This window comes from Oryza glaberrima, chromosome 3, assembly GCF_000147395.1.
Source record: "Oryza glaberrima chromosome 3, OglaRS2, whole genome shotgun sequence".
NCBI classification, from domain to species: Eukaryota; Viridiplantae; Streptophyta; class Magnoliopsida; order Poales; family Poaceae; genus Oryza; species Oryza glaberrima.
This window is the reverse complement of record NC_068328.1, coordinates 21,531,470-21,538,963: the sequence shown is the minus strand read 5'-3', so window position 1 is coordinate 21,538,963 and position 7,494 is coordinate 21,531,470. Positions and strand designations below refer to the sequence as shown.

Below are 7,494 nucleotides of genomic sequence, written 5' to 3'. Positions count from 1 at the left end.
CGACAACGATGCGTTTTGCCATGAGAGCTGCGTGCCTCACGTGTACCTTGTCGCCCATGTGTGATGTATCTATCTCATTCTCATCGCCTGAACTACTACTAGTGTACTACTAGCAGCAGCCAGCAGCAGTAGATGTTTTTGGCTGCCAAGTCGTGCAGACTGAAATGGCCTCTGCTTCACGCTGCCGGCCACTATAATTTGGATCGTAGTTTGGCGACATGATTAACAAGGAGAAAGCCGAGCTTCTCAGGCCCATGCAAACATGCTGAAACCTGGCAATATCTGTAATGGCGGCGGTCCAAAATTCAACAAACCGCACCTCCACCAACGACGCGCACAAGTCAGAATGCAGTATTACCACATGCGGGAGAAGGAATACATATGGCGTCGCACCGTCTTGCAGTGCTGGCAGAAACAACTGGAAATGCTAGGTCAGACCCAAATGCCAACATGACTGACAACACAAGTGAAGTAGTAGTAGTAAAAAACCGAGGGTGATGTTATATAAGACAATCAACTTGTTTCAGACTCGTTATTCTGATGTATACTACTAGGTCAAAAACCTTGTCCTCCCGCGATTACAAGAGAATAACCCACAAAACCAAAGTTGTGATCTCTCCTAGGGGGTTGGGTACTTGTGTGGGGAAAAGGAAAAGGACAGGGCAACGGCACTTGTTCATGTTACAGATTTTCAGTGTTCCCATTCAACAAATATGCTTCATTTCAGCTCTATCGAGTATCGACTGGAAAGAGAAGATGCTCACCACCACAAATATAACACTCGTGTTTCAAGAAGTGACTCCGCAAGGAAGAAGTGCAGCCGCAACTGGCCTCCCCTCTTCATTCAGAATGTTATATGTTGAAGCCGCATTCCTCTGCCATACAACGGAAGGATTAAACATGTGCAAAGACTAAACATTGCAGGTAGTGAATAAACTACAAATATCTGCTACATTGAAGTTTACAACAGAAGTGATGATGTTGATAAGGAGCATTTGGTCTTTTACCGAATCAACTGCTTCCAGTTTCATTCCAGTTGACTGAATGAATTTGTGGAGCTCAGGACTGATCGGTTGGATGTGTCTACCACAACCAAGAATCAGAATCTCTGGAGAAGCATGGCACACGAGATGATGTCAACCCACAAACAGTGTTTTTGATTTAGAAATACAAAAAACTATTCAACCATGAGGGTGCGATATCCTGGAACACATCTTGAGCCCCAGTAGGAGAAAGATGCTTGGACAATTAAACTATTCAGTTAATTCCAGGATAGGTTTGCATTGACTGTATTCTACTCTGAAATTCTCAAAAATAGTTGTGCACCAATACAATGCACAGCTTTGTAGATTGATAAACAGCCAACTCCTGTTTTAGCTTCCTAATGAAGCTTTGTAGATTGATCATTAAAAGAAAAACAGCCATATGGACATTTCAACACATGGATGACAGAACAACTGAAGACCAATCAAAGATAAAATGCCTAAAAATGTTGACCAATAGCAGAATTACCTGGGATAGGATGCATTGAATAAAGATGCATTGTTAGTCAAATAGAAAATAAATGGGAAGCAATGCAAATTCAACACTTCCAGAAACCTGATTCAAGCATGAATCCTACCTTTCAGCTGTTATCTCTGCAAATGTTTTGGGTGCCCATGTCATTATCTTGTTTTCGACTATCAACAAGCTTCATTCATACTTTACTTTGTTAATATTGAATCCAGTGTCATCATATCTGCAGATAGAAGAACAGACTTGAGCCACCTGATAAATATATAAGTTCAACTAGAGGGGATGGATCAAAGTTGGAGAGCGTATTGAAATTTTCTGAAGAAAAAAAATGGCATTGACAATGTCACATCATAACTTTAACTGTAAGCCTCCAAGACATGCCAAAACTTATGCATGTCAAAAGTTACTAGTTGTGTCATGCGGGTTACAATTGCAGAGTGCAGACTAAATATCAATCAGATTGAAGAGACAATAACACAAGGGTAAGGAAATTCACTGGAGAACACTAGAATTCAGTGCATTTTGTCCTATCCAAAGCTCATGGCAGTAGTCCGAATTGATTGTCTTCAGAAAAACAGTTTAAGCCCTCTTGGTTTCTTATTCCGGTCAAATATTTGACATTTAGGACAAGATTTGGACAAACTTTTAGAACTTTGACCATCAATTCTATGTTAGAATAAGTTTATAAACCTAATAAGTTTATGATATTATTATAATACTTTTCAAGACAAACTTAAGCATATCATTTTTTTGTGTTTTTAAACTAAGAATCTGAGAAGTAATTGATGGTCAAGGCTTCAAAAGTTTGACCAAATCTTGCCCTAAACGTCAAATATTTATGACTGGAGGGAGTATACAATGTTTAGCTCAGACACACAGATTAAAAAGGAAACAGACCAAACTGAAGCAAACACAGGCAATGCGAGCTGAATTTATTTGGAGATCTCTTAGGTTTGTGGTGCCTAAAGTCCTAAACATTGACGACAACAAAACTAGCAAGATCACTGGAGTACTGGACAACATGAGAATTCAGTACATTTTGTCCTATCCATTGCTGATGGCAGTGGTGCAAATTGATTGCCTTTGGACAAACGGTCTAAGTCCTCTTGGTTTATTATTAAAATTAAGGAACAGTTCATTACATGGTTTAGCTCAGATACACAGATGGACCAAATATTGAAACATCAGCATGACAACCTTCACTCATCTGCACGTAACAGTACGCACTACACAGACAATGCAAACTGGGTTTGTTTGCAGATTTAGAGTCTGTGGTGCATAAACGTTGACAGCCATATTGTTTCATCAACTGTATAATCTCCCACAAATCCATATCACATCCGATATTGTTTTCCTCACAACTGAATCTCCAAGATTTATCTCATTCTCCAAACACCCATTCATGTACTTCTAAACAGATAAAGGACCACCCAAAATAAGAAGATTGTTTTTAGAGAGGGTCAAGGTACCAACCTAATTAACAAGGGTTTACAATCTACCCTACTGCAGTAGTTCCACTTCTAACCTAAACTTCTCGATCCAACATATATCACAGAAAAGATAGGTTCACTTTAAAATAGTCATTCTCCAGGATGTAGCTGTGAAAGCACTAGTTTGACTCCATTTCTATGAACAGCTAGAATTTACTCCCTGAGCAGTCATATCTTACTTTTGACAAAAACTGATCAGTTTGGGGGTGGGTAATGTACAAGTGACCAGTTGGAAGCCGAGTGGTCTTAGCTGATCTGCTCTTCGGGAACCCTCATGCGAATTCTGCAAAAAGGATGGAAGAGGCTAGTAAACCTCTATACTTGTGACCAAGCTTTGCATCTTGCCCTTAGATAATGGAAACTATTTTGAGTCAACAAATCAAGCCTAAGCGTCTAACTTTTCTACGGAGTACCATCCATCCATCCATCCATAAAAACAAGAGCCTAATCTGCACCAATATCATCCGCATTTCACAAATTCATGTCCGACAGCTAGAACAACGATGTGAATTAACGAAGAAGGCTATCCATGCAAGGTGTGAAGCAAAAAAAAAAAGGATGGATGAAGGAGGGCATTACGATTGGAAGCGGAGCTGGTCTTCGGGGACGCTTTCGATGAGGTTGATCTGATCGTAGAGAGAGAAGGTCCTCCTGCACAGATTTCATCAGAAACCCAATCAACGGAAACATTCACATCAACTAAACTAGCCCTCCTCCGGTTGCGCAGGAGGCCGATGCGCCCGCGGGTTACCTGAGGGACGGGAGGTGCCGGAGCCTCGGGGCGTTGGAGACGGGCTCGCTGCGCAGCGATTTCACCAGATGCGGCAGCGCCGCCACCGTCTTCTGCCCCCGCGCCGCCATCTTCTCTCGGCTCTCGCCGTCGCCGCCTCCAAGCGAAATGGGGAGCGAGAGCGATTAGAGACAGAAAACCCCTCCTCGAATCCTCGAAATTGCAGATGAGTCCCTAACCCAGCCCACCCGAGCAAAAACGGATAGGAATGTGGGCCGAAATGCATGTTAGCCCACAGACAAATCGAAGCCCAAGGTGGAATGTTGCGTGGGCCAGCCCATCTAGGGCGGCGGCTAGCTAGTCCGACTCCGATTGTGTAAAGAACAGAGCTACTCCGAGTCGGATACGCATGCAGTGCTGGGGCCTATAAATCGAATGAAGCCGCATGATCCACACCCGCCTACTCAGATCGATCCACAAGCTGCGTGCGTCGATCATGGCGGACGACATGCCGGTGGCCGTCGACGATGACCTCCAGGAGCTCATCGACGAGCTGATGAATGCCGGCCCGGAGGACGAGGCCGACGACCGAGAGGTTGAGGAAATCTCGGCGACAGCGCTGTCTGAAGCCACCGAGTACCTTGAGGACCCCGACCCTCCCTCGCCGGAGCAGGTGGGATGGGCGGAAGGTGCAGTGATCTCCGCCCAGTCGGCGGCGGATAACATGGCGTCCTATGCGCTGGATCTCAGGAGGGCTCTGGCCGTGTTCGCCGGGACAGGGAGGCCTGAGGAGGCGGTGCTCAGGAAGAACGTCGCGTGGGCCGACGCGCGCCGCGCGGAGGCGGTGGAGATCGCCTCCGCCGCGCGGCGCTTGCTGGAGAAGGAGCTCAGGTGCATGGCGGCGAGAGACCACCCCATCATTCCGGAGCTTGCGGCGCTGATCACCGCCATGCGCGACTCCACCAAATCGCTGGTCCTGCAGGACTCCGGTGGTGATGCCGTCCGTAGCCGTAAGGTCGGGTTGTTGGACAGCGCGATCAAGTTCGAGGACGCCGTGGTGGGGAAGATGACCGCGTTGAAGGAGAAGCTCACGCGTGGCGCCGCCGCCTTCGCGGGGGAGGAGGAGATCGTGCAGGCGCTGAACAAGCACGCCGCGACGGCCGAGGCGGAGATTGCGGAATCACAAGCGTTCTCTGCGGTCTTGTTAGCCGATGCCAACCGAGCAGCAATTCCCGTCGTTGTCGTGCAAAAGAGGCCGGCGCCGGAGACGGAGACAGAGACGGAGGAGGAGCCGCCACGACAGAGGCGACGCACAGGAGACGCCGGAGACAGTGCCGCACAAGACTAGCTATAGCTAGATTAGCAAACTCTGTGTTTCCTGTCTCGTGCCGATCGATCAGCTGTTGATCTACATCTTGTAAATCTAATTAGTCCATGATCGATCTGATTTTGTTAATCTACATGTAATATCAGACCAATATACAGGTTGTGTCGTATGCATATACTAGCTAGTCATACTCCGTTTTTCCCTATACTAGTGCAGGGATGTATCGCACTGGTATAGGTAGAATCCTTGAGAAGAGTAACGCGGACGAACGAAGACGATCGATCGAACAGAGCAAAAATTCAGGCACCCCTGTAAAAAGCTACTACCACTAGTCAGATATGAAAAAAATATCGGGGGCACCGATAAACGGGATTATCAGAAATATCAGAATTTTATCGGTGATAAGAAAAAAATTTTGCACAAAACTTGTTAAAATTTGGCTTAATTTGTGCAGGAAATCGAGTAGATTATATCTAGACCATTTGGAATAAAAAAATAATATATATAATATGCAAATGACCAAGATAAGTGCAAAGAATCATGTAGGCAGTCAAAGATTATAGTGTCACGCATGCAAATTCAAAAAAGGCCGAAATTTTTGTCCGATACTGTTTTTCATCGTATCCACCGATCAACCCGATTTTCGGAATTTTTGGTCCATGTTTTGGCGATAATGTGAACCTAGTATCAGCTGCCTGACCATTGTAGAAGGGAGTAGATGGCCATAACCCGAGGCCCGATGGCCCGACCCACGGCCTGGTCGGGCCGTGCCTGGGCTTCCCCATCGGCACGCTTGGCCGGGCTGGCACACAAAGAATAGGGATTAAAAATAGACATACTAAATGTCACGGTCCAAAGAATAGGGATGTAAAATAGACTTATTTCAGTTATATATATGTCACAGCCCAAAGAGGAGGGTGAGAAAATAGACATTTTTATCATATATATATGTCACAGCCCAAGATGAAGAGGAAAAATAGACTTATTCTGTGGAAAAGCACGATGGGCCGTCGTGCCTTCGGGCCGGAATGGCACGACCCAAGTCGTGTTGGGCCGTGTGTGCGGCCCGTGGGTTGGCACAGCACGGCTAGGCCTAGGCCGTGCTACCCATTTGGCCATATATATACCTACATATATGTCGACATATTTGTAAGGAAAAATTACTTGATATTTCATTTCATAGATGAATGGTAGTAATTCATCTAAGTTGCCTCTCAACAATGAGAATTAGAATCTAAATATTTCTCAAATATTTGACTTAGAATACTACTATTATTTTGTGGATATAGAAACCGGAGAAGGAGAAGAAGCTAGCTCATGTGCTTGGCGGCTAGAGACCACCCCGTCAATCCGGAGGTTGCGGAGCTGATCATGCGCGAGGTCACCGTCAATCCTGTCGGATTTGGTGAGAAATTCGTGTCTTCTTGAGTGTTTGAGTGAGATAAAAGTTAGGTTGCTAATAATCTAGTATCAGAGCCTTGTTGGAACTTTTTATTCTCTCCATCGCTCTCTTGATCTGCGGTAAAACTCATGGAAGAGGTAGGAATTGTTGCTTCGGTGATGGATTCCACAAAAGCTTCGGCTCCCTCGACTGGGTTCACGAGATTCAAAGCACGATTTCAACCACAACATACTAAGCCCCGATACGTGACCAAGTAGAGGGCCAAGATCATGGACCAGGACAGCAAGATGGAGGCATCCGATAAGAAGCAGGAAGAGAGCGAGAAGTGGAGGAAGCAATCAGAAGAGAGAGTAGGGCAGAGTTCCTGACTCTCCAGGTGAAAGTAGAATCAAGGATTTGTGAGGTGGAGAAGCATGATGATCTCATGCAGGATTTGGTGGAAGAATTGCAAGAGAAAGTGGGAAGTTGCTAACCGTGGTTCAGAATTCATCTCATGAGACTCTTCCTGCGCATGCACGAGTCCTATACAACAAATTTACTACAATAAAAAAATGCTACTTATACAATTTTAGTAGTTAGAAAATAAATATTATTCTTTTGATTTATATTTAAAACTAATTTTGTTATAAACAATATCTTGTGTAACAAACTCATAAATATAATAGTCTCATAATTATTATTCAATAATCAATCAGAATTTTCGTTTTAGATTTATTTTGTTGGTCTCGTGTCGATCAACTGTTTGATCTAGATATGGTAGATCGATCAATCGAGCTAATTATTTGATTCGATTATTAATGGGACCACCTATATATTTATCGACGTATTTTGTTAGGGTTATGGATACCACATACCAAATAGTAGTTGACTAAATCTCGGCAGGACCCACCACATACCATGTCCTATACGGAAACAACCTGCAGATATAGGAGGAGTTCCGAATAAGGAAAGACAACCAGAGTTCTACATGGAAACGACAAGTACTACTCGGATTGTATCCATATTGATTTCCCTAGTTCTACTTGGACAA

At 44.6% G+C, this 7,494-nt stretch overlaps 1 pseudogene; it reads right to left on the bottom strand.

The window, feature by feature from the left end:
* Window positions 1-469: 469 nt before the first annotated feature.
* On the bottom strand, window positions 470-3,932 carry LOC127765723 (uncharacterized; annotated as a pseudogene).
* Between the last annotated feature and the right edge of the window lie 3,562 nt (window positions 3,933-7,494).